The sequence below is a fragment of the Ictidomys tridecemlineatus genome, chromosome 12 (assembly GCF_052094955.1).
Source record: "Ictidomys tridecemlineatus isolate mIctTri1 chromosome 12, mIctTri1.hap1, whole genome shotgun sequence".
Taxonomy (NCBI): Eukaryota; Metazoa; Chordata; class Mammalia; order Rodentia; family Sciuridae; genus Ictidomys; species Ictidomys tridecemlineatus.
This window is the reverse complement of record NC_135488.1, coordinates 73,433,837-73,461,016: the sequence shown is the minus strand read 5'-3', so window position 1 is coordinate 73,461,016 and position 27,180 is coordinate 73,433,837. Positions and strand designations below refer to the sequence as shown.

Below are 27,180 nucleotides of genomic sequence, written 5' to 3'. Positions count from 1 at the left end.
GAAAGTGGTTTCGACTATACAAGTATATAAATCTCACAACCTTTCCCAAACGATGCAACCAGATTGTGGTGGTGGTTGTGATATCAAGTTTGTCCTCACATGAAAATCAGAAGTAGTATTTGTTACTAACTCTCATGCCAGGTCCATCTGGAAGTCAGGAGGGGTGAGTCCTTCCTGGGTTCTCAGAAGCAATTACCAGACAATTCCAAGTGAGGATGCTGAGTGGACTCCACACACTGAAGGCGGAAGGAGGCAGCTGCTCTTACTGCACAGGGACGACAGTGATGACAGCCAGAACACATCATTACTGAGTGGCACTAAGTCGAAGGGTGACAGGATGAGCTGGGCAGATTAGCTCCCTAAGAAGCTTGTGGTTCATGCGAGGCGCTGACCTAATAAAGATCTTATGCCATCACCCAGAGAAGGAAGGAAGATCCTTCCCCACTCCTAATGCACACTTTTGTGCATATCAGAACATTTCCTTAAATCTAATCTACCCCATGAAAATGCTGATGGTCCTGGAGAGATGGATACCATCTTAAATTCAAGATGAGATGAGGTGGAGGGAAGAAGCAAGGTCTGTCTGGAAGGAAGCCAGATGCTTCTTGGACAGAAGTACGATAGTGTTACCTTCAGTAGGTGGGTGAGGTGGTCGTTGATCTTGTTGAGATACAGCACAAAGGTAGGATGGTTGGCAACTTGCTTAAGATGTTTGATGCTGATGAATTCATTTATTTAGTGGATAGTTGGGAAGCATCCCATACATACTAACCACTAATCTGGGTTCGGGAATTTAGAAGGGATCAACAGTGACACAGATCTGCTTCCAAGATCTGAGATTCTAGGGTAGGGGAGATAGGATTTATATATCAATGCTTACTTAATATTTCAGGGGATAATTACTGCCTTGAAGAAAAAAAATATAAAACAAGATTGTAGGATGGAATAAAGCAACAGAGGGGCTTCTTTTAGATCCTGGAAGGGCTTTGGATGAGGTGAGACTGGACCGTGTACCACAGTGCAGAGAGAAGTCAATCAGATCCTGGTGGGAATGCAGAGGAAGAGCATTGCCTGAACAGACAACAGAAGAGCAAAGGCTACGGTGAGAACTGCATCCTGGGACTGCTGTTTTATTCAGCCTCCAGCCTGCAGCCTCCAGCCAGGCATCCAGAGACAAGTATTAAAGACCTCTGAGAATGTCAGAATTGCTTCATCTTTACTGATTTCACTATCTCTTTTGGTCTTGATTCAGACATGGTTATAGGTTATCTTCATCTCCTCAGAAGAGGCATCAAATTCCCTGGCAGGAGAAAATACCCCTTTGGTTATTTGCATACAGCTGCCAGGTCTGAAAACTCTTGGGGGATACATTAGACCTTGATGATTAAGTGGACAGAAATTTCAACTTCTGTTGAAACCCCAAAGTGAATGGGACAGATGCTTTTATTGGGATATTAAATTGTATGGTATCACTTGTACACAAGCCTTCTAGAAAGCTATCCATTCATTTCTTCCCTCCTTTACTCATTTCCCTTTGGAGTATTATCTATCTATAAGGGTAATGCAGTTTGCATGTGGGATGCTGGGGGGATAGAAAGCAGTGGATAAGCCTCACTGATAAAGCACACAGAGCATGTGTGTAAACAGCCCTGTTTTGGAATCTGTGTTCTAATTGCAATGAGTTCTGTATGACCTACAGATTCCTTCAAGCATACTAATGGTGTAATACCACCTGTCTCCTAGGATTCTTAAAGGAGTTGGATGAAACGATGTTCATGGTTTGATATAATGCCTCAAACAAAGGGAACGAATCTATCAATGTTAGAGGCTTTGTAAATGTTAGTGCCAGAGCTTCTTGGCAGGGTCCTTTAACTTTTATTCATTCCAGTGATACTTGTGGAAAAGTTATACAGAATCCATCTTGCTTTTAAAATTATTTCTATTTTCTTCAATTTAGTGAAACACTTTGCCAGGATGAGAGAATGAAGAGTCAATTGGTTCACATGTTGTGGGTGTCAGAGCATGGCTCATTCTTGTCATTAATTCACTGTTCATTGATTTCACAAACCTGTAGCAGGAACTGACTTTGCAGCTCTGTGATAGTTTTGAGGATCTAATAGTAAACTGTTTAGGAACGTAGGACTTCTTGCAAATAGTGGAATCTCCCTCAGGGTGGAAGAGATGTAGATAAGATCAGGACTAGAAGATTAAGGATTCAAGTGAACAAAATCACATGGTAGGGGACAGACATCTGCCTGAAGTAAGAGTGAAGTAACCATCTTGACTAGATAGGGACCACTGGAAAGAAGAGTGTATTACACTGCTGTTGTGTACCTGTAGGTTGGCAGTGGAAGAGGGCACCACGTCTGGGTTTTTCCTTCAGGAAAATCTTCAGGCCAGGCCCACTGACAGAGCTCTGGGCACTTGTGGTGATCTCTCTAACACTTGCTGATGATTTTTCTTCTGGCTTACTATCTAATGAACATGTCCTTTTCTTTGCCAGTGGCCCTCATGTTAATTTCAGTGTTATCATTTTACTAAAAGAATGATAACAAATTGGACCCATTCAGCAGGTTTAATAACACATCCAATGGGAGATCAAGGAGTTTTCTCTCACCAGTCAGTCCTGGACCAGATCCCCAGCTGTAGCAGTGGTAGATTAGGCACTTGCTACTCCAGATATGATGAGAGAGAAAAACTGGAATCCTTAAGTGGTCTGAGGACCAGGAGCATCAGCATCATCTAGGAACTTAACAGAAACACAAAATGTAAGGTCCCACCAAAACCCTGCTAATCATGGCAGGTTCTAGAGTAATGCACACAAGCTTTGCAGTTTAAGAGGGCATACCTCTATAGTCAGTCTATTTTGGACTTGGCATCTTTAGGCATGAATTTGACTACTTCTCTCTCTCTAATGCTGATCAGATGGGAATGGAGTAATAGTGGGAGGAAATAAATGGGGATTCTTTTTCTATCCAAGTCTCTTAGATCTATAGGACACTCAGGCTAAGAGTCCACAGATAAATAGTTTCTTTCATCTGTGAAAGGCATAGTTGTTGTCCAATGTGGGGTTATTTGTATGACATCACTCTTTCAGTTTGTTTAGAAAAGAATAAGTCCTAGTTAAATGATGATGATGATGATGATGGTGGTGGTGGTGGTGATGATAATAATAATAGGTTTAAATAAATAACATTGGTCTATAACAGTAAAACAGATGTTTCAATAATAATAAGTGAATTATAAAATTGATTAACTGACATTAAAACGAGGTAACAGAAATCCTCTGATTATGTTTCATATATGGTAATGTTCTTTGAACTATGATGTAGTTTTTTGGAAGGATGTTTTGGCTGTTTAGTGTTTGTGTGTTGCAAAATTTTTGAATTTAAATCCTTAATTTAACAAAAGGGGAGAGGCTGGGAGCATAACTCAGCAGTACACATTTGCCTAGTATGTGCAAAACCCTTTGGTTCAATCCCCAGCACTTCAATAAACAAACAAACAAACAAACAAAAAATCTTGACTTAATTTGTTATTAGTTGAGTAAACTGGAAATGACTTAATTTTCGGAACTCCAATATGTCCTACTATTTTCATTTCATTCTTTCTTTTTTCTAATGGCCAAAGCAGAAAGCTCTGTAATAAGTGTAACAAGGGAGATGGAGTTCTTTTGGCTTTTTATGGAACCAGCTCTGATATCCTACTTCTTCCACCTCAGAAATACCTTGCCATAATAAAAGAGAAATATGTGACCAGCAGGTGGCTGCTATTGTCCTGGAAAAGGGGTGTGGCCCACAGTTTGCTGACCTAGGTTTCTATCTGGGATTTGAACTTTCTAAATGATCTTAGAGGTAGATTCCAACATGGCGGCGGGCGCGGAGAGATCAAGTCTCTGACCTCTTCAGCTGTGCAGGCATAGGGAGTCGTAAACAGCCTAATTCTGTTTGCTGAGGATCACTAGGCAATGCTGAGCTGACGTGGATCTGGAACGAGCAGTCTGGGCCTCTCAGAACACACACTGAACCTGGATCGGCTGAATTCAAGCTCCCGTTCGCCTGCTTCCCGCAGACAAACAGCTGTGACTCAGCACTAATCCATCCGGCTGAAACAACCGGTCAGCCCTTCTGATCCTACGGAGGTAAATGCCAACCGAGCCTTCATAGGTAGTGGCCACAGGTGTGAAACGGGGCTTGGGAGAGACAGTAAGGACCCACCCGTTGCATTGGTCACCCGGCAAAGGGAAACGAACTGTCGCCATTTGCAAGAGATACCACCATGGCAGAGAACTGACGTCATCAGACTGCGGCGGAGGAGATAACTTCATTGAAACCTGCGGCTACAGGTGTGTAATTCGCTAGCCTTCCCTCTCCACACATCGGGGAAACCTTAAGGGCCAATCTCAGCTCTCCTGTAAGGGCCTCTCCCAGCTCTCCCGTGAGCACGGTAGCCAGACCGAGGGAATTAGAGGTGGCGCGGGACCCGCCGGCGCGGGACTACCGCTCCCACCAGTGCAGACAGCTGAGGTCTCTTGTACCAGCTACCGGGGGTGTGGCTACCGGAGGGGCAGTAAAATTCACTGAGGATTCTCAGCCCCAAGCTCTACAAACTTAGGGTCTGAGGGAATGGCAAACTGGAAGAGTGTGCCCAGTCATTCATGACAACAGGGCTCCCGGGAGCAGCTGACCTGGTGTGTACCCAGTATTGTGGTGAGCGGCACCCGTGAGAGGGGCCTGGCTAGAGGAAAAGTGGGGAAGTGACTAGACACAAGAGGACGCCCTAGGCACCCAGGATTGGAGACTTGCCCAGTCTGGGAGGAGGAGCTGCTGCACAGTGATTGGTTTCCGCGTATTGATAGGAGAAACTTGGCCTGGTGGTCACAGCGCCACCTACTGGAAGAGAAGTTAATCAAACTCTAAGACTGCATTTATTAGTTTTTTTTTTTTTGTTGTTGTTGTTTTTGTTGCTGTTATTGTTGTTGCTGTTGTTGTTGTTTTAATTTTGATTTGGGGTTTTCTTTCAGTTTCATTTTTCTTTCTTGTTTTTTTAATTTTTTTTTTTTTTTTTTTACAATTTTTTTAAAAAATTTTTTTTCTTCCAATTTTAATTTTTTTTATTATTTAAAAATTTTTTTTTCTTTTTTTATTTCCTATTTTTTTTCTTCTTTTGTCTTTTCATTTCTTTTCAATGATCTTATCCCCCCTTCCTTGAATTCTACCTGCTTACTCTCATTCTCTTTAGTGACTTTTTCCATTCCCTTCTAATACCTTTCCTCCCAAGCATCAAATAAATTTATAGGAGTAAACAGTAACGCAGCAGTCAAACAGAACAAGAAGTAACATGAGCAGCTTCAAAAAGCAAGGAAGAAAAGGAGTACAAACAATGCAGGACAGCCTAAATATTCAGGAGGAACTAGAGTCATCAGAAAAATGGTCATATAAAGAACTCAAGGAACACCTTAGACAGATGGAATGGAACCTTAAAGAGGATACGAGACAGCAAATTCAAGCAGCAAAAGAACACATTGAGAATGTATTACACAAACAGATAAAAGAAGAAGTTAAGCACCTTTATCAGGAGATAGAGATTATAAAAAAGAATCAAAACATAATCTTGGAAATGAAGGAAACTATAAACCAAATTAAAAACTCAATTGAGAGTATCACTAACAGAGTGGAGCAAGTAGAAACCAGAACGTCAGATAATGAAGACAAATTATTTCATCTTGAAAAGAGTCTAGCCAACTCAGAAAGGCTGGTAAAAAATCACGAGAAAAACATCCAAGAGTTATGGGATAACATAAAAAAGCCAAACTTACGAGTCATCGGGATAGAAGAAGGTACAGAGATTCAAACCAAGGGAATGAGTAACCTGCTGAATGAAATAATTACAGAAAACTTTCCAGAAATAAAAAAGGAAACAGATATACAAATTGAAGATGCATACAGGACACCGAGCACACAAAATCACAGTAGACCAACGCCAAGACACATTGTTATGAAGATATCCAATATACAGAACAAAGAGAAAATATTAAAAGCTACAAGAGAAAGGAGACAGATTACATTCAGGGGTAAACCAATAAGGTTAACAACGGATTTTTCATCACAGACACTGAAAGCAAGAAGGTCATGGAACAATGTATTTCAAACACTGAAAGACAATGGATGCCAACCAAGAATTCTGTATCCAGCAAAATTAAGCTTCAGGTATGACAACGAAATAAAAATTTTTCATGATAAACAAAAGTTAAAAGAATTTGCAGCCAGAAAACCAGCATTGCAAAGCATTTTGAGCAAAACACTACATGAGGAAGAAATGAAAAACAATAACCAAAACCATCAGAGGGAAGTGCCTCGGTAAAGACAGAGGGCGAGGGGGAAAAATAATCATGGAAAAACAAACTAAATTTTTTTTTTTTTTTAAAAAAAAAAACGATAAATAATCAAACATGGATGGAAGTACAAACCATATATCAATAGTAACTCTGAATGTTAATGGCTTAAACTCTCCAATAAAGCGACATAGGCTGATATCATGGATTAAAAAAACAAATCCAACAATATGCTGCCTCCAGGAGACACATCTGATTGGAAAAGACATACACAGGCTGAAGGTGAAAGGATGGGAAAAAATATACCATGCACACGGTCCTCGTAAGCAAGCAGGGGTGGCCATCCTCATATCAAATAAAATCGACTTCAAGACTAAGTTAATCAAAAGGGATAAAGAAGGACATTATATACTGTTAAAAGGAACCATTCACCAACAAGACATAACAATTATCAATATTTATGCACCAAATAATGGCGCTGCGACATTCATAAAACAAATTCTCCTCAAGTTCAAGAATCAAATAGACCACAACACAATAATTATGGGTGACTTCAACACACCTCTCTCACCATTGGACAGATCCTCCAAACAAAAGTTGAACAAGGAAACTATAGAACTCAATACCACAATCAATAACCTAGACTTAACTGACATATATAGAATATATCAACCATCATCAAATGGATATACATTTTTCTCAGCAGCACATGGATCCTTCTCAAAAATAGACCATATATTATGCCACAGGGCAACCCTCAGTAAATATAAAGCGGTGGAGATAATACCATGCATTTTATCTGATCATAATGGAATGAAACTGGAAATCAATGATAAAAGAAGGAAGGAAAAATCCTACATCGCATGGAAAATGAACAATATGTTACTGAATGATCAATGGGTTACAGAAGACATAAAGGAGGAAATCAAAAAATTCTTAGAGATAAATGAAAATACAGACACAACGTATCGGAATCTATGGGACACAATGAAAGCAGTTTTAAGAGGAAAATTCATCGCCTGGTGGTCATTCCTCAAAAAAAGAAAAAACCAACAAATAAATGAGCTCACACTTCATCTCAAAGCCCTAGAAAAGGAAGAGCAAAACAACAGCAAATGTAGCAGAAGGCAAGAAATAATTAAAATCAGAGCGGAAATTAATGAAATTGAAACAAAAGAAACTATTGAAAAAATTAACAAAACTAAAAGTTGGTTCTTTGAAAAAATAAATAAGATCGACAGACCTTTAGCCATGCTAACAAAGAGAAGAAGAGAGAGAACTCAAATTACTAACATACGGGATGAAAAAGGCAATATCACAACAGATGCTACAGAAATACAGAAGACAATTAGAAATTATTTTGAAAACCTATATTCCAATAAAATAGAAGATAGTGAAGACATCGATAAATTTCTTAAGTCATATGATTTGCCCAGACTGAGTCAGGAGGATACACACAATTTGAACAGACCAATATCAATAGATGAAATTGAAGAAGCCATCAAAAGACTACCTACCAAGAAAAGCCCAGGACCGGATGGGTATACAGCAGAGTTTTACAAAACCTTTAAAGAAGAATTAATACCAATACTTTTCAAGTTATTTCAGGAAATAGAAAAAGAGGGAGCTCTTCCAAATTCATTCTATGAGGCCAACATCACCCTGATTCCGAAACCAGACAAAGACTCCTCAAAGAAAGAAAACTACAGACCAATATCTCTAATGAACCTAGATGCAAAAATCCTCAATAAAATTCTGGCAAATCGAATACAAAAACACATCAAAAAAATTGTGCACCATGATCAAGTAGGATTCATCCCTGGTATGCAAGGCTGGTTCAATATACGGAAATCAATAAATGTTATTCACCACATCAATAGACTTAAAGATAAGAACCATATGATCATCTCAATAGACGCAGAGAAAGCATTCGACAAAGTACAGCATCCCTTTATGTTCAAAACACTTGAAAAACTAGGGATAACAGGAACGTACCTTGACATTGTAAAAGCTATCTATGCTAAGCCTCAGGCTAGCATCATTCTGAATGGACAAAAGTTGAAGGCATTCCCTCTAAAATCTGGAACAAGACAGGGATGCCCTCTATCACCACTTCTATTCAATATAGTTCTCGAAACACTGGCCAGAGCAATTAGACAGACGAAAGAAATTAAAGGCATAAAAATAGGAAAAGAAGAACTTAAATTATCACTATTTGCAGATGACATGATTCTATACTTAGAAGACCCAAAAGGGTCTACAAAGAAACTACTAGAACTAATAAATGAATTCAGCAAAGTGGCAGGATATAAAATCAACACGCATAAATCAAAGGCATTTCTGTATATCAGCGACAAAACCTCTGAAACGGAAATGAGGAAAACTACCCCATTCACAATATCCTCCAAAAAAATAAAATACTTGGGAATCAACCTAACAAAAGAGGTGAAAGATTTATACAATGAAAACTACAGAACCCTAAAAAGAGAAGTAGAAGAAGATCTTAGAAGATGGAAAAATATACCCTGTTCATGGATAGGCAGAACTAACATTATCAAAATGGCGATATTACCAAAAGTTCTCTATAGGTTTAATGCAATGCCAATCAAAATCCCAATGGCATTTCTTGTAGAAATAGATAAAGCAATCATGAAATTCATATGGAAAAATAAAAGACCCAGAATAGCAAAAGCAATTTTAAGCAGGAAGTGTGAATCAGGCGGTATAGCGATACCAGATTTCAAACTATATTACAGAGCAATAGTGACAAAAACAGCATGGTACTGGTACCAAAACAGGCGAGTGGACCAATGGTATAGAATAGAGGACACAGAGACTAATCCACAAAGTTACAACTATCTTATATTTGATAAAGGGGCTAAAAGCATGCAATGGAGGAAGGATAGCATCTTCAACAAATGGTGTTGGGAAAACTGGAAATCCATATGCAACAAAATGAAACTGAATCCCTTCCTCTCGCCATGCACAAAAGTTAACTCTAAATGGATCAAGGAGCTTGATATCAAATCAGAGACTCTGCGTCTGATAGAAGAAAAAGTTGGCTCCGATCTACATATTGTGGGGTCGGGCTCCAAATTCCTTAATAGAACACCCATAGCACAAGAGTTAATAACAAGAATCAACAAATGGGACTTACTTAAACTAAAAAGTTTTTTCTCAGCAAGAGAAACAATAAGAGAGGTAAATAGGGAACCTACATCCTGGGAACAAATTTTTACTCCTCACACTTCAGATAGAGCCCTAATATCCAGAGTATACAAAGAACTCAAAAAATTAGACAATAAGATAACAAATAACCCAATCAACAAATGGGCCAAGGATCTGAACAGACACTTCTCAGAGGAGGACATACAATCAATCAACAAGTACATGGAAAAATGCTCACCATCTCTAGCAGTCAGAGAAATGCAAATCAAAACCACCCTAAGATACCATCTCACTCCAGTAAGATTGGCAGCCACTATGAAGTCAAACAACAACAAATGCTGGCGAGGATGTGGAGAAAAGGGTACTCTTGTACATTGCTGGTGGGACTGCAAATTGGTGCGGCCAATTTGGAAAGCAGTTTGGAGATTCCTGGGAAAGCTGGGAATGGAACCACCATTTGACCCTGCTATTGCCCTTCTCGGACTATTTCCTGAAGACCTTAAAAGAGCATGCTACAGGGATGCTGCCATATCGATGTTCATAGCAGCACAATTCACAATAGCTAGACTGTGGAACCAACCCAGATGCCCTTCAATAGATGAATGGATAAAAAAAATGTGGCATCTTTACACAATGGAGTACTATGCAGCAATAAAAAATGACAAAATCATAGAATTTGCAGGGAAATGGATGGCACTAGAGCAGATTATGCTTAGTGAAGCTAGTCAATCCCTAAAAAACAAATACCAAATGTCTTCTTTGATATAATGAGAGCAACCATGAACAGAGCAAGGAGGAAGAGCAGGAAGAAAAGACTAACATTTAACAGAGTCATGAGATGGGAGGGAAAGGGAGAGAAAAGGGAAATTGCATGGAAATGAAGGGAGACCCTCATTGCTATACAAAATTACATATAAGAGGTTATGAGCGGAATGGGAAAATAAACAAGGAGAGTAATGAATTACAGTAGATGGGGTAGAGAGAGAAGAAGGGAGGGGAGGGGAGGGGGGATAGTACGGGATAGGAAAGGTAGCAGAATACAACAATTACTAATTGGGCATTATGTAAAACTGTGGATGTATAACCGATGTGATTCTGCATTTGGGGGAAAATTGGGAGTTCATAACCCACTTCAATCTAATGTATGAAAATATGATATGTCAAGAGCTTTGTAATGTTGTGAACAACCAATAAAAAAAAAAAAAAAAAAAAAAAAAAAAAAAAAATAAATAAAATAGTAAAACATTTAAAAAAGCAAATTACAAAATGGTATGTTTATGTGGATCCATACATGGGACTATTTATGTGCATCTGTATCTGTACAAATTTTTTCATATGTTTTTATTGCATAAAGGTCTAGAAACATTCTCCAAAAAAAAAAAAAAAAAAAAAAAAAAAAAAAAAAAAAAATAAATGATCTTAGAAAGAATCTCCTACCCACTCATCAGAATTTTTCTTTCTGATAAAATAATAAAGTAGGCATATGTGATCTTTTAGCTCTAGCACGTGCAGAGCTCATTTTTTCCAAATGTTATCTCATTTATTCTCAATTATTTATGTCCCATTATTTTTGTTGTAGGTACTGTCAATAGATGAGCTCACTATCTACTCCAACAACGGCCTTTTATGTCAGCCTATTACAGAGGCTGTAGTAAAACTGCTTCATTCCCAGCCCCCATCACAGCTAGGGTAGCCATAGGACCCCATTCTGGCTAAATGTTACAAGCAGTAGTTTTTTTAACACTGTGTCTTCTACTCCCTCCTTCTACCCAGATCACAGAGAATTATTGGAACTGCTGCAGACATCAGTAAGATGGTATTAAGCCACAGTACTAGTTCTGGATAATCCATCACTTATTTCTTGCTATGTGAGATTAACAAAGCCTCTCCAATTTGGTTAAGATGGTGCAGTGCAGCTGATTTTCTCTAGTACCCCGATTAAAGCCAGTATCTACTATATTCCAGGCATTAAGGTTTTTCCTACTATATTTCAGTATGAGCCAATCTGTTGCCTCAATTTGCTTCAGTTTTCCAATCCTAAAATATTAGGAATTATGTTTATGCCTTTTCATTGCCCAATGAAATAAGAGCTTATACCTGGGCTAGGATTAATATAATACTGAAAAACTCTTGTGTTAAATTTCTCTAATGTCAAAAGCAATGGCAGTCTCTACCTGAATGCAAGTGGAGGTTCTGATTTCATACAAACATTTAAACTATCCATTCTGATGTGGCACAAAAGAATGAAAAAGAGAACAGCTCCTGTCCAGAAGTAGCTCCTGTTGTGAATGCCCCAAAGGAGGGTTCTACTATGGGTAAGGTTCTTAGAGCGTTCTTAAATGACTAAGAAAAATTATGGGTCTGAAAAAATTTTCAGAAAAAAAAACAATGAAAATTAAAAGCCAACTGTATTTTTCAAGATATGTTGAATGAGTTAATGGTTCAGTTCAAATCTTCTGAAAAGTTAGGAACAGAAGCAGGGTGTGTGTGTATGTGTGTCTACTTTGGAAGGCTACTGAGGAACACATTGAAGAAGAGTTCTTGGGTTGTTTTCCACTCCTAGTATGAAGGGTTGGAAGGAATAGAGGGAAAGAAGAAAAAGAAAGCATTTTTTCTTTTTAAGAAAGGAATGGAAGGAGAAAATAAAGAACAATGTGAGAAAGAGATTAGGAGAGGGAGGAAGGAAGAAAACAGCAAATGAAGGTAGAAAAATAATCTATGTATGCTGGATATCTTCCCCTGTGGACACAAACCTTTATAAAACTTATCCCTTCCTCACCATGACTCTAAAGAGGTCAGTATTATTAAATCTACTTTGAGGTTCAGCAAGCAGGCTTAGGAAGTGGAACTTTCTCATGGTCTCACAGTTGCTAAATGACCATTGTGGGCTCTAAACCTGACGATGGGACATGTATATCAAAACTCAAGAATTCTGTAGAACTCTTTCCTCTGTGTAATCACTGTAAGGGTTCCAGGAATCTCTAAAAATGTGATGCTTTATTAAATGTATGTTTGTTGAGTCTCTGTGACATTCCTTGACAATATTACAGTGTGTGTGTATGTTTGGCGAGGAGTGAGAATAAACACCACGTTGATGATCTCAGATATGGACACAATTTAAGCCAGGGTATGTAACATTTGATGAGTTAGGGTTGTTTGGGGTGAGGGCTGCCCTTCATGTAGGAAAGTTCAAAAGAACTAAATGATAAGGCAGAATTTAAGGAGATACGTAAAATAAAGGAGCTATGAAAAAATCCTGGGAAGAACATTTCAAGAAGCCATAACAGCAAGAGCAAAAGCTCTTTGGTCTTTGCCCCTTTTTATGATAATGGAGCAACAGGAAAATATAAACCTATTTGCAACAGTAATTCTTAGGCACAAGTTCAGCTATAGGGCTAGTACTGGTAGAAGTATTATCCATGAAACATTAGAAAATGCATCAGGTGGGCTGGGACTGTAGCTCAGTGGCAGAGTGCTTGCCTAGCATGTGTAAGGCACTGGGTTCCATCCTCAGCACTGCATAAAAATAAATATATAAATAAATAAAGGCATGCTATATAAAATGCTCTGAGAATAACTGAGTTGGAAAGGAAGAGACAGAAAAGGTGTTACAAAGATGTTTGCAGGAGTCTTGAAGTGTATCTTCTAGGCAACCAGGCATATGTTCACTCTAGAAAACTACAGTGAGGGGCTGGGTTTGTGGCACGATGGTAAAGCACTTGCCTGGCATGTGTGAGACACTGGGTTTGATTCTCAGCACCACATTTAAATAAATAAATAAAATAAAGGTCCAGCAACAACTAAAAAAAATTTTAAAAAGAAAAAAAAAGGAAACTACAATGAGGAAATAAACATTATTCATAAAAATCTGAGGCTGGTATTGGGTCAGGTCATATTTTGTGTTTTGGTTCCAATTCTGCTTTAGGGGTTTCCATATTGTGGTGAATCTGTGCATGGCTGTAATGGGGGTTTCCATCTGTGATCCTGGAAGAGACAGGTCTCTGAACATAAGCCTGGTCACTCACAGTCTTTGGAGGAAACTCAATTCAGACTCTGGACAGAAGGACATCCACATAGCACGACAGATAATCTTCTCAAGACCAGCTGCTCTTTGCTTTTTGGACATGCAATAGGACCCAAATTATGGAATCTGGGAGCAGCTCTGTCCTGGGTGCCACATATTGTTTTTGCTCCTGGCAAGAACACTGATGTAGCCTTTTCTACAAGATGTGCACCAGTGTGACACAACAGAACAGGCCCGTTAATGTGATCCTGGGATTTTGGTGACAAATTAACTCTTATTACTTTGAACCAAATTCCAAGAGGCATACTGTCTGATCTTGCTGTATGTCCTGCATCTTCCCAACATGTGATTTTACCAGCATCCATTCATCCCCCAAAGGTATGTTGCTCTGGACTAGGGGCCACAGCTGATCCTTCCCTGCATACCCAATGCTTCCCAAAAAGTTGGCATGAAATAGGTGCCCGGTATGTTTATGGAAGAGAATTCATGTGTTGAGGGTCAAATCAGCTTGGGTTTGTTTGGCTTTGTCAAAAGATGAATGATAGACATTTCCTAGGACCCCAAGTGCTAGTCTGTTGTTTTGGATCAAGTAAAGAAGAAAAGAGACATAGGAAAAAGTGATGGGCATTTTGGGGGAAATTCAAAGAAGAATAAGATGTGATTTTAGGAAGAGAACTTTACAATCTAAGGGGAGAGTCAAAACAAGAGCATATGAGGATGCAAATGGCAAGGCTGAATTTGAATAACAGTTCCAGCGTGACAGAAGAACATCGCCAGGCAGGTTACCCTCCACTGCCAAGTGGATGGGAAAATAATAACTGCTACAGAAGTTCAGAGCAGGGAGAGAGTTTCATCTTCCTGGATGGTCAGAAAAAGACATGGAATGGAGGTGGGGAGAGATACATGAGCCAACACTGGAAGGATGGATGAGATTTATATAGCCGGAGGGGAGGAGGGACAGGAATATAGAGTTGTTTAAGCAAAAACACGGGGAAGGGAGCATTAATCTGCAGAAACTGTGCACTGGAGAACAAAGCAGGGTGGTTAGAGACCAGTGTTTGCCAAAGCAAGGAGGATTGGCAAAGGAAAAGAATAAGGCAAAGGAAGGCCAGAACCCTATACCAGGAGCTCCAGGATCATCCAAGAGATTTCTCTTAAACACACTTTGAGGAGGCCATGGGTCTTTGTCTCCACACTGAAAGCAATTAAAAAAAAAATAAGGAGAAGAAAGAAAGAAAGAAAGAAAGAAAGAAACGGTATTCCTGGCATGATTTCACTTGCAGCCTGATTTAGCAATGTCTTATCGAGTTTGCCTCCGCTGTTGCTTTTCCTAATTTCCTCACTGCACAAAGAAAATAAATAAATAAGTGTACTATAGTCTTATTTATCCTTCTTTGGACATTTCTTTACCAGGCAGATGGTCAATTAAGAGCACTAAACAATGACACTGTTTTCTCTGTAAACATTTTTTTCTAATAGCCTAACAAATGTAAGTCTGTGCTGCCATACTGCTGAATACCATCTTGACTTTCTAATTACAAAGAACTGTGTCTTGATAGTTACAATTACAGCTGTAACAATGATGCTGGGCCCTGAACAATACCGTTAGAGGCAAAGTGCTTATCCGAATATTCACAAATAAAGGCTTAAATTTATGCCAGAGATGTAGATGGAGGTTAAACAATTGGGAGGAGGAAAAAAAAAAGGTTGAAAACACTGGTTTAATGCTACAGATGTGAGTTTGAATCCAATTACTCTGAAAGGGGGGAAAAAACTTGAAAAGGTGCTGTTTTCCTCTGTTTTAGTAATTAATAGGTTAAGGGGTGGGTCAACTTAGCATATGAATACCTCTAATTTTGATATTTGGCTACATTCTGGTGTTTTTAAAGCACACTATCTTTTTAACTAAGTGGTTTTTTTATAAAGTGCAAATGGTTGTCTAGATGTTCAAAGGAAAGTCAACCATGCTTTATTCAATTAATCCATAAAGGGAATAATGTATGAATTTTGAAGAACCAATAGATGAGTCTAACATTCTTTTAGTGAGGCACTTGGAGTCAGATGGTCAGGCATCAGAATTTCTATTGTGTCTCAGTTTCTGATCTGTAAAATGGGAATAGTAAGGTTTCCTTTACCTATGTAATCTTACCACTGGATGATAATGAGGTCTAAATGAATAGATGACAGTACAATATCATGACTGCTGCAGTAAGCATTTTTTTTAAAAAAAAGATAGAGTTGTTATTATGGGAAAACGTACTTCAGAATAAACTTCTGGAATAGGAAGAAATGGCAAGATGCCTTATAAGAAGATATCTGACTTGAGCAACTCCCAGGGGCAGTCATTTGATGACTTTGAGTGTGCCCATAACATAAGACCTGTCTCCCTGTAATTCAAGGTTGAAGTCATGATCAAACCAATCCAGAATTGCACATAATTATTAACAGCATTTAAAAATTTCAGTGGGGACTTTTTCTCCCAGCTCAGGGCTGAGCATTAAGATGGAGATTTTACAATGCTAATAATGTGTCATTTTTTTTTCTCCTCAGTACTACTACTATAGTACTAAGACATCAGGTGACTTGAAAAAATATAATGACAGTCATATTGCTAGCCCTGGATGTTGAAAAGTGTGCTTACTTATTAGCCTCTTTGTTTTGTTAAAATAATATCAATAATCATTTATGTTTAATTGTGCAAGATAGGGGTACCATGGCTAAACCTTTCACATGTAGAAGAATTTAAATCTCTCCAAAACTTTCTAACAGGTACTATTTTCTTTTCTTCATTTTATAATAAGTAATCCAAACAGGTTAAGCAACTTGCTTAAAAAATCAAACCATAAGTAAAAGGCTACAGACTTTTAAATCTGATGAGCAAGCTAATAATGTGAAAACATTTAAAGGCCTCAAAGCAAACAGACAAATACGAAGAAGGCCTATTATGTATGTAAAAATGCTAACCAGTCCCAGGTTTGGCTCATCTCTGTCAATTGTGAGAAAGACTAGCGCCTACTAATCATGTCCAGTTCACCTGCACACAGCTGTCATGATAATCTGCATAACTGCCAATTTAATTGCATTATATTTTCCATGAAAAACTCACAAGCTTCCCCACTTATATATGATAAAGGCCAAGTTGTTTGGCCTACCTTACTGATCACTGTGACCACATGGTCTTCTTTCCTGTGAACATGCCTTTCAAGTGGTGAATGCTTAGAATCTGCTGCTTTGCACCTTCTTGCCTTTGCCCTTATTTTCCACACTGTCTGGAGTGGAGAACGAACGTTGTTTTCTTCTGTTCATAGACCTGCCTTGAGCCCACCAGGTGGCACAGTCCACACTGCCAACTTGTGTCCTCAACTCTACTCCAAGCATCTGAGCCCTGGTTTTGCAAGTTTTTCCCTTGATTTTCTCCCTTGCTTAGACTTTTCAACTTCTACAGACTAGAGAATCTGTCCTAAAGGAAGCTTTATCTCTTGCATCCAGGTCCATGCAAATAAGTACTCATTGAATGTTGAAAAATGTAGAAGATGAGAAGGAAATAAATTAGAATTTATAAGAGTACCAGGAGAAGAAGAAAGAAAACTCCACCCTACCTTGCTGACCTCATAATCTGGAAAATGTCAGTCAGCTGAGCCACCACATCTTCCCTGCTTATCTAAACTAAGCACTAGGACTACAAACTTTTGGTCACCTCCACTTTCCTCCAAGTGATTTTACAAACCGGAAGGCAAGCACTCAGTTCCCATGCTTTAGAACCTGAGGGGATTACAACTAGAGATCAACCATTATCTTTAAGGTATTAATTTGGGTAGGAGCTGGATTTTTCTTTAAGTTAATTGGAAGATTCATGAGTGTTCTTGCTAGCCCTTGAATTTGCAATGCATACTGTTGTCTCTTCAGATATTGCAATTCTAAACACTTGAGAACAAGATGTGTCTAATACATCAAGATCTGAACCTACCATATGCATCATGCCCAAGAATTATTTGTCAAATCAGTGGGTGGGTTAAGCAACTCTTTAGGGGAGGAGGAACAAGAATAACCTGCAAGGCAGGTATTTAATCAGCTGCACAACTGCAACCAATATACCCAAGAACAACTTAGAAGAGGAAAGGTTTACTTGGGGCTTATGTTTTCAGAGGTCTCAGTCCATGGAAAGCCTAATCCATTGCTCTGAGGCTCCAAGGTGAGTCACAAAATTATGGCCGAAGGGGAGTATAGAAGAAATCAGCTCACCTCGTGGTGGCCAGGATGCAGGAGGGAATCAGGAGAGGCACAGCGAAAATGAATCCTTCCAGGACACACACCCAGTGACCCACCTCCTCAAACCATGATCCATCTGCCAAATTAGGATGGACTGATTAGGTTCCATCTTTCACTTAATCTCCAAAAATTCCTGCATTAACACAGGGACACCAAACCACAACAGTATGGGTGATATTTCACATTCCCCTTATGCAAAGAATAATCTTGGCTTCTTATCTTTCCATATTCAGAACAAAAACAGGCCTCTAAGGGATGAAAATCTAACTGGGAGGTTTTCATCTCAAATAACTGAGAGTAGGTAGCAATATTTTCTAAGATGAAAAGGTTATGAGAAGCATGGTTGGATTCAGTTATATTTGACCTTGTTCATTTTGAGACCCCATGTTAGATATTTAATGACAGAACAGCATCTCCTCTGGTGAAAGCATTTTGATACTGTAGTAATGACGTAGAATTCCAACTGATTTTTTTCTTCCCATAGTTTGCAGTAAATAATAAATAAATATATGTGGGTTTGTATCCAAACTAAGGGGAGGTACAGTGTTGGCAGTGAGAGACATGCATCCAGGGCTCTAGGAGAGGTCAAGTTTAGAGACATGGGGGCTTGGGGAATGCTTGAAGACAAAGGAGATTTGCAGCACTGAGATGGAGCATTTGCAGAAGTTAGAGATCAAGAAGAAGAGAAAACTCCAAGAGAGAAATCTAAGTATCACCCACTAAAGCAGGAAGAATGGGATATTCAGAAAGCTGAGTGTTGAAGGTTCCAAAAAAGAGTGATCAGCCAGGGCAAATGTTGCAGAAATATCAAATGAGATCAAGTCTGAAAAAAGAAATACTAGATTTAGCAATGTGGAAAAATACATTTCTGAAATTTAAAATTACTTTTATTTACTTTTTCCAGGACACAAGATGTTTGTTGACTTTGTTTGTGTAAGTTGATAGATCATTCTTCCAGGCTTGGGGCTTGCTGTCTCCAATACTGTGCAGCACAGAGACTTGCCCATCTTCTTGGGGGAGGGGCTTAAACCTCAAGCGTCTGAAGCAAGGGTCACACATCATTAAGGAAAGTTCAATTCCCAGGCAGAAGTATGTGTTTTCTTTTCTCCCATTTCCATATTACAAAGATGCCTCTGGCTTCTGGGAGTTTCTATTAAGAATTCCAAATCTCCCAGCAATGATTTTTTTTTTTTTTTAACACTAGTTTTCCCTAGGACCATTCTCTTTAGCTTGGTTTACCCCCACAAGACAATGAGGGCACCTCAATCAGTGTAAAAGACTCTTATCTCTCTGACTCTTCTCCCTCCTCTGCACCATGTCTGTATCATCCTTTTCAGAATAGTACGTTCAAAATCTTAATAGCTACGATTAATCATCTCCATATTATCTGTCATGATTTCATGCACGTAGTAGGCACTCAAATATTTCTTATTTGGTTTCAAATTAGATATTCATCTAAATACATTCTTAGAACTCTTCCTTCCTTTTGATTAGCAAGATTGATTCTATTTTGTTCTCTTCTGACTAGCTATTTTTAAATATAACGAGAGAATAGTATCTCCAGATAGTGTGGGAAAGCATTTTAATACTTTAATAATTCCATGTAATTCCAAATGATTCCCCTCCCATACATTACAGTAAATAATAAATACATAGATGAAAAATATGTGTTTTGTATCCAAGGGAAGAGCTAGTAAGTATTACTAAAAGATGGAGCACAGTTTTATCTTAAGTCAGCCACATAATACCCATTAATTTTTTAAATGATTTTATTTGGTTGATGGAGTATTACATCTTCAAATTACATAGTTTAGATTTCCCATTACATGCTCCTTATGGATCATATGCATATTCACAAAGTTATACAGAAGATTCTACGATGGGAAGGAGCCAATTTTCATTTTCTCTGTTCTTGTTTGAAGAACCAAAACTGTTAAAGGGATAAAGCACTCAGAAGTGCCTGTTCCAGGTTAATTGTCTCAAATTGCTCATTTAAAGCACCATTATAGTACAGCAAAGCCAGTTAATCTACTCTGAAGCTTCCTTTTTTATGACCGTAGCTACATTTGGTGAAATGGCACCTTTGGCAAACACCCAAATTGGATAAAATTGCCATTTTTCTTGGAACCTGGAAAGAATAACACATGTTTTCAAATCACTTTATATCATGTGGTTCTAAATGGTGAGTTGCATGCTTGTCTTGCTCTGGAATTCACTCTCTTTGGCATTTTCTGATTTGACTCTAAATTCCCTTTCACTTTACTGATGGGAGTAAACGATGTGCTTTTGCGCACAATGTGCAGGTAAGAATGGGAGGGGGGGAGGGAGCAGAAGAGACTGGCAAGAGGAATAGCGGCAATATTTTTAAACATCACAACTGTGTAAGAAAATGATGTGTCCCTGCACTGACACTTGTGCACAACTTTCAGCTCATGGTACCTCTATTATTGGAAACACTGTAGTTTGAGAGCCTCTTCAATGTCGACATAACTAGCAGGTGCCGCGATCATAATGGTAAAAACATTCACTTATTAATCAGCGCACATAATTCCTCTCTAATGCTGTCAATTTAAGATGGCAACCTGATTTTTTTTTTTTTTTTTGGAGTGGGGAGGAGGGTCAACAATTTAATGAATCTCGTCTGCATTTTAATTCCAACCTAATAATCTGCCTCCGGCTCTTTTTCCTCCCTCACTCTGAGAACATTTCTCAGGATCCTGCTATTAAGCACAATGGGATATTTACCTCCTTGCCTCAGTTATGCCCTAGAATGGGGGAGCATGGAGATAACCAGACCCCCACCCCCAACCCAAGCAGAACTAATGTTAACCTGTCACCAACCCTCACTGGCATCAGCCTTAAGTCCCTTCTGTTCATTAGTTCATCTGGAGCCTCCTCCCTCCTCGATTCTGACACTGTAGTGCTGTTCAGGTTTCTTTTATTAAACACCACTGGGACCCAGATTCAGAAATATGCAGTATGTTGACATAGTTAAAATAAATAAATACAACCCATTGCCAGGAATATTAAAAAATTCATCTAAATGTGCTCCTGTCAGAGATGATTTGTTTTTATCCAAATAGGGAAGACTGATAGCTTGAAGAAGGACTGGGTGAAGAGGCTCCATCTATTCATTCACTCCTTCATTCATTCAAGCTTTCATTCATTTCCTTATAAAAAAAAAGAAGCAACCCACCACTTCTTGCTCACCATGTCAAATGTAAACAGAATAGACTTTGTTATTAGGAGAGATGTGACTCCAACTGTCTGAGCTGCAGAGTGACAGCCGGCTCCTCTCTGAATTTCAGGCAGCCTCTGTCACTTGCCTTGACAATGAAGGAAGTTAATATATTCATGACATTACCACACATGCATTCGCAATTCACAGCATATTGTATTGTTTACCCCTGTTCTTTTGTACTATTGCATGTAGTAATTTGCCTTCTAGCAACAGAAAAATTTCTCAACTTAAAATTTTACCCTCATTTTATTTACCCTTAATAGAAAAACCACTGCTTCCTGGCCCATCCATGGTTGGCAAGACCACCTTTCTGCAGCATTGCAAACAGATAAATGTCAGATTTTACATTTTGATCAGATGTGTCTACAGTCATTTCCTATACATATTCCTCATCTTCTGCCTCCCACGCTTTCCTTCGGCAGTCATTGCCACCCTTCCTGTGTGTTCTTAGCACATTTGGCACTAGGTGGCCAGCTTTTATAGGGGAGAGGATGGCAGAGAGAGATGGAGGGTACCAAGGACTCAGTGATGATAGGGTCAGTGCTGGCGAAGGTGAGCATCATGAAGCCTCACACTCTTGCCGGCCCTTTGCAGGATGTCCACAGTGCTGATAATTTTTATTCACAAAGCACCTCCTTTGGTTTCTCCATCACTCCCAGTGGGCTGGATGGATCCCCAACATGCCTGAATCCCTACCGTTCATTTTGAACCCTTTTCTGTCAACTCGTTTATGGGGCACGGATTACTCAGCCTCTCTGGCTTAACTTATTTATTCTGATGGGGTGCAAACTTGTAATAATGTCGAATGTTTAAACAGATGGTTTTGCTTTGATGAGCACTGGATAGAGTAAGTTATTCTGCTATTCTCAGATACTGCACTATTGTTCTCAGGATTTTACTGTTGAGGACCAGAACTGCAATGTGCTCTGATGGCTTAGGGTAACTTTGTGGAGATGGCTGGAGGAGGCAAGCAGCCTGAGTTAGTAAGACACAATGGCTGTTTCATTTTCCTCACAGTGATGAGCTGTCTGCATTCCAATGCATGTCACAAAATTCCTGGGCTGAGAGAGGCTGTGAGGGGTCACTCGGTCTGAGGCCCTGCCTTTGACTAGAATCATTTTTAAAACACCCTATGTTAAGAGTCTTGAAGACAACCTATGCCCCTCAGTCCAGCTGAATGCAGAAACCCTTTCTTAGACTAGGCATGAACTCGTCTGCAATTTAAAAGCCTCTCCTGTTCTGCTAGGGAGAAAGCATTTGGTCGTCCTTTATATTCAAACCCTTTCGCACTTAGGAATTATAATTGAATTACATTCTCTCCAATTCTGCTGCTCTTACAGTAGGCTATGTAATTCAGTGTTTACTTTGGTAACCTCCTGGTTCCTTTGTACTGGTTCTTTATTGTTTCATCCCTGTGTATCTATCTAATTAGTACATAAGGTTGTATTGGGTAGAAACTTACACGCGCTTATGAGGGAGAGCAGAGATGCTCTGGAGCAGTGGTTCTCAATCCCAGTTGTGTATTAGGATCACCTGGGAAGATATTTTAAAATATGGATGTCTGGATTGCACCCCTAGAGATTCTGATTTAAGTGGTATAGGGTACAAAGGGATATGGTAATTTATTAAAAGCTCCCCGAGTGATTCTAATGTGCAGCCAGGATTGAGAGTCTCATCTTGGGCCGATTACTTAACATTCCTAAGCCTTGATTTCATTATGCAAGAAATGGGGATAAAATTGTAACCACCTATTTCTTAGAGGATTAAATTCATGTTCATGTGTATAAAAGCCTTGAGCACAGTGGCTAGTCCAGTACGTACTCCCAGCCAGTGTTAGTATTATTATTTGGCCTAGAGTACCTAACATGCTATTGGAGACCCAACAAGCACTTAACAAAGGAATATACCCTGATAGCTTTGGGTCATTCAACCATTAACCCACATCATCTTCCAGAAAAGTTTAAACTTATTAAATGTCTAAATAAATTAAAACATAGTTCATCTAACATATCAAAATTCTTGAGGAATCCGAGTTGGGAGATATTATGTAAGTAATTATGTTTGTTTACATTTTTTCATATATAGAGAATAACTGAATTGACATGGCCTGGAAGATTCAGAGTGGACAGATGAAAGACTAGTGATATCTGAAGATGAAGGCCAAAATAGTTACAAAATGCTAAAAACAACCTGTTGTTGGCTCCCAAGCAGATTTCAGGATTATAAGGTTGACATGATCATCACCAGAACAGTAATAATAACAACAACAACAAAAAAAACAATGGCACTTTTGCATAGACAGGATTTCACTTCATTTTCCCAGACACAACTTACAAGTTACCTGAGAAATCTAGACACTCTGTTCTCCCATTTTACAGAAAAGAAAGCTAAGGCTGAGAATAGGTGAAATGATTTGGCTACAAGTAGTTACTATGCAAAATTTAACAAATTAGAGCCAAATCAAGAAAATTATCAGCTCAGAAGAAAAATAAATTAATTCTCATGTAGGTGATTAATGAATGCTCCATGAAGGTGGTGATGTATAACCCATGAGTAGAATAAAAGATATAACTTAAATAGGTAGAGAAAAAAAATATGCAATTGTAGACAAAGGGAATCACCAAAATAAGCAAAACAAGGGACCTGATTGATTCACATTGGAAGAGCAACAGCTGATAGTATTGGAATGGAAGTTTGGGGTACAATATTAAAAGGTCTTGAATAATGAACACAGCAGAGACCTCACAAGAGCCAGGCCATCAGCTACCCCTAAGGAAAAGTTTTATTTAGATAGGTCATTAAAGAACTTAAACACATACTACCTTGAAAAAAAAAATCAAACTGATACAAAAGAAAAAAGAAGAAATAAATAAATAAACATGCTTTAAAAGAAGACTTCAAAATCCATACACTACAAAGAAATAGCACTGATAATTTTCAGCACTCAGGAAGAAATCACTAAACATGAAGAAGCAGGAAAACCTGAGCAACAATCAGGATAGAACTCATTAAATAGAAGCAGACTCTACGATTATGGAAATGATGAAATCATCAGACAAAGATTGCAAATCAGCTTTCTGAATATATTTTAGTATTTAAAGGAAAATACAAATATGTTGAGGAAAAGTAGAAGATATAAAATAGAATAAAATAGAAGTTCTAAAGTCATAGCACATAATATTGAGTATAAAAAATTACGAGATGAGTTTCATATCGGATTAATCACTAAAGAAAAAGAGATCATAAATTTGATGACATAACAAAAGAAAAACTACATGTGAAAGGAAAAACAGCCAAGGAAAACCTACAAATTGTAATCAGTAATCTGCAGACCATTTTAAAGTGTTTGATATAAATGGTAGTAGAATCCAAAAGGAGAATCAGAAAAAAAAAAACTTTGAAGAGATAATACAAGATTATCTAAAATTGGTGTAAACAATTTAAACTCAAAGTTCTAAGAAGTTCAATGATTCCAAGAAAGATAAACACAAATAAAACAACACCAAGACACATTGCAACAAAATAGTTTTAAACCAATAAAGAAAAAAATCTTAAAATCAACCTGAAAAAATATATTAACTACACGAGGTCAAAGATAAAAATAAAGACTAAATTTTTGTAAGAAATGGAATTCGAAAATAATAGAGAGCAATATGTAAGTTAAAAAAGAGAGAATAGAACTGCTAAAAATCTCTACATCCAGCAAAAGTGTCTTTAAAAATGGAGATTTAAGAAGGATTTTTTCCATCAAAAATCCATCATCATCAAACTTAAAATACAAGTGTGTTAAAGGAATTTTTATATGAAAGAAAAAATAATACAAGATAGAAATTCAAATCTATGGGAAACAGTGAAAAAAGATTTTAAAAGAAAATATAAGTAAATACAAAAGACCTTTTCTCTTATTTATTTAAAACATAATTTACCAACTGATGCAAAAATAAGAGTACCTTGAGAACTCTAGATGTGTATACATAAAATTCTTGGAAAAAAAAAGAAATAAAAATTTTTGTGACAATGTATTTATATTCAAGTGAGAACACTTTAATGTACTTAGTAGTCAAATGTAGACTTTAATAAGTTAAAACTCTAAAATATCCACCAATTAAAAAATGAAATACGTAGATATAGCTAAAAAGTTAAAGAAAGAATAGAATACTAAAAATTATGTCGATGTACAGAAAAAGAGAACAGGAAAAGGAGAAAAGGGAACAAAAACCAGATGATACAAAATGCAAAAATAGCACAAAGTGACACCAATAATTACACTAAATATAAACGGCTTGGCACTATGATTATAATACACAGTTTGACAGATTAGATGACCAAAGCTAAACACAATGCTATGCCATGTACAGGAAATAGATATCAACCATACAAATGGAGAGAGAATAAAATTTAGAAGTCAGAAAAAGTCATATTATGCTATTATTACTTTAAGGAAAACAGGAGTATCTGTATGAACAATACTTCAAGAGTAGTCAAGGAATAAAAAAGGATGTTTCTTAAGTGGTTATTTCATTAAAATGTCTTAAGACTCCTATATGTATTAACTATTACAACAGATCTTTTAAATATATGAAATATAAAATCACAAAACTACAGTAAGAAACAAATCCACAGCCCTAATTGAAGTTTCAGTGCCTCTTCTTCATTTAATAAAAGAAGTAGATGGCAAAATGTATCAACTAATATGAACTAATTGACATTCTTTTCATACACATATGAATTATTTACTCAAGATATGCCATAAACTGTACCACAAAAGAACATTCCATGAATATCTGAGGATGCTGAATATGTTATCCAGTTATAGGAGACTTAACATAGTATTTAAATTTTGGAAAAATATTAAAAAATCCACAAGAATTGGGAAAAACGTATTTTTAAGTAACTTAAGAAAGCATTACAAGGGAAACTAGAAAATATTGTGAATGAAATAAAGCAACAACATATCAAACATATTGGATGCATCTAAAGTAGTAAATGGGGGGAATTTTTTGCTCAGAGTGTTTAAATTAGAAAACAAGAAAGATATAAATTATCTGTTAAGGAACAGAACAATTAAACTTAATAAAAAGAACAAAATAGAACCAAATGAAGTGCAGGAAGGAAATAGTACAGTTTAGAATAAAAATAAAAGAAAAAGGAAACATGAAAGCAAAAAGAAATTTAAAAAAATAAAAAAACTGGCCTATTAAAAGAGCAATAAATTTGATAAATACTTAGATTTATGAAGTAAAAAAGAGAAGATAGATTTGCAAGACAAAACTAGAGTTCCTACAAATATTAAGATATTGGAAGGAGAGATTGCAAAAGACTTTGGACCATAAATTCAACAAGAAAATGAAAATAACACATTCTATAAAGCATATTATCAGAATTAACAAAAGAAAAAATAAAAAGAAGCAAAGCTGAAGAAGAATCATACTTATTTATGATTTCCAGACTCAAATGACTTGCACTGGTAAATTCTTTGAAATACTTAAGGGAAAATAAATAAGTCTATCTAAAAACTATTTCAGAAAATAGAGGATGAAGTCACACTTCCTAGCTCATTATATTGGATAAACATTACTCTAATAATAACAACAGATAAAAATACTATTATGAAAAGAAACTAGAGAATAATATCCCTCATGATCATTGGCATAAAAATACCTAAAAAATACCCCAGTAACTAAAATCTAGTATTATTTCAAAGGGAAATTATTACACATTTGCAAAATTAGTTTAATATTTTAATATCAATTAATGTATTTCACAATATTAATAAGTAAAGGAGACAAAATACATATATCTTGACGAATGCAGAAGAACATTTGACAATTTTTAATACTAATTCATGAAAACTCTTAGGCAAGTTTAAAAAAAAAATTTCTCACTCTGATAAAGAGAAAATGAGAACATTCTATCAAATGAAATGTACTGCTTCACACAGGGATGAACTTCTAACCATCAGAATTGTAGGAAAAGATGGTAAATGACACTCTTTTAAGAGGAGTGTTAGATAGGGTCCTAAGATTCTAGCTCTTTATTGCTACCAGATACCTATATCTTGGAAGCCACAGATGGAAGGGATTTGGTCACAGTTCAGTTATGATGGTTAAAGAAAAAAAGGGAATTTAAAAGTGGATTCATAGT

The 27,180-nt window shown here is 37.4% G+C and overlaps 1 long non-coding RNA gene across 1 annotated transcript in view; it reads left to right on the top strand.

Annotated features, from left to right (window-relative positions):
- Positions 1-409: 409 nt before the first annotated feature.
- Positions 410-27,180, top strand: part of LOC110597825 (uncharacterized) — a 68,954-nt gene continuing 42,183 nt past the window's right edge. Inside the window, exon 1 of the long non-coding RNA XR_013428972.1 lies at positions 410-682. This is a non-coding gene — a long non-coding RNA (uncharacterized LOC110597825). The remainder of the gene's footprint in view (positions 683-27,180) is intronic.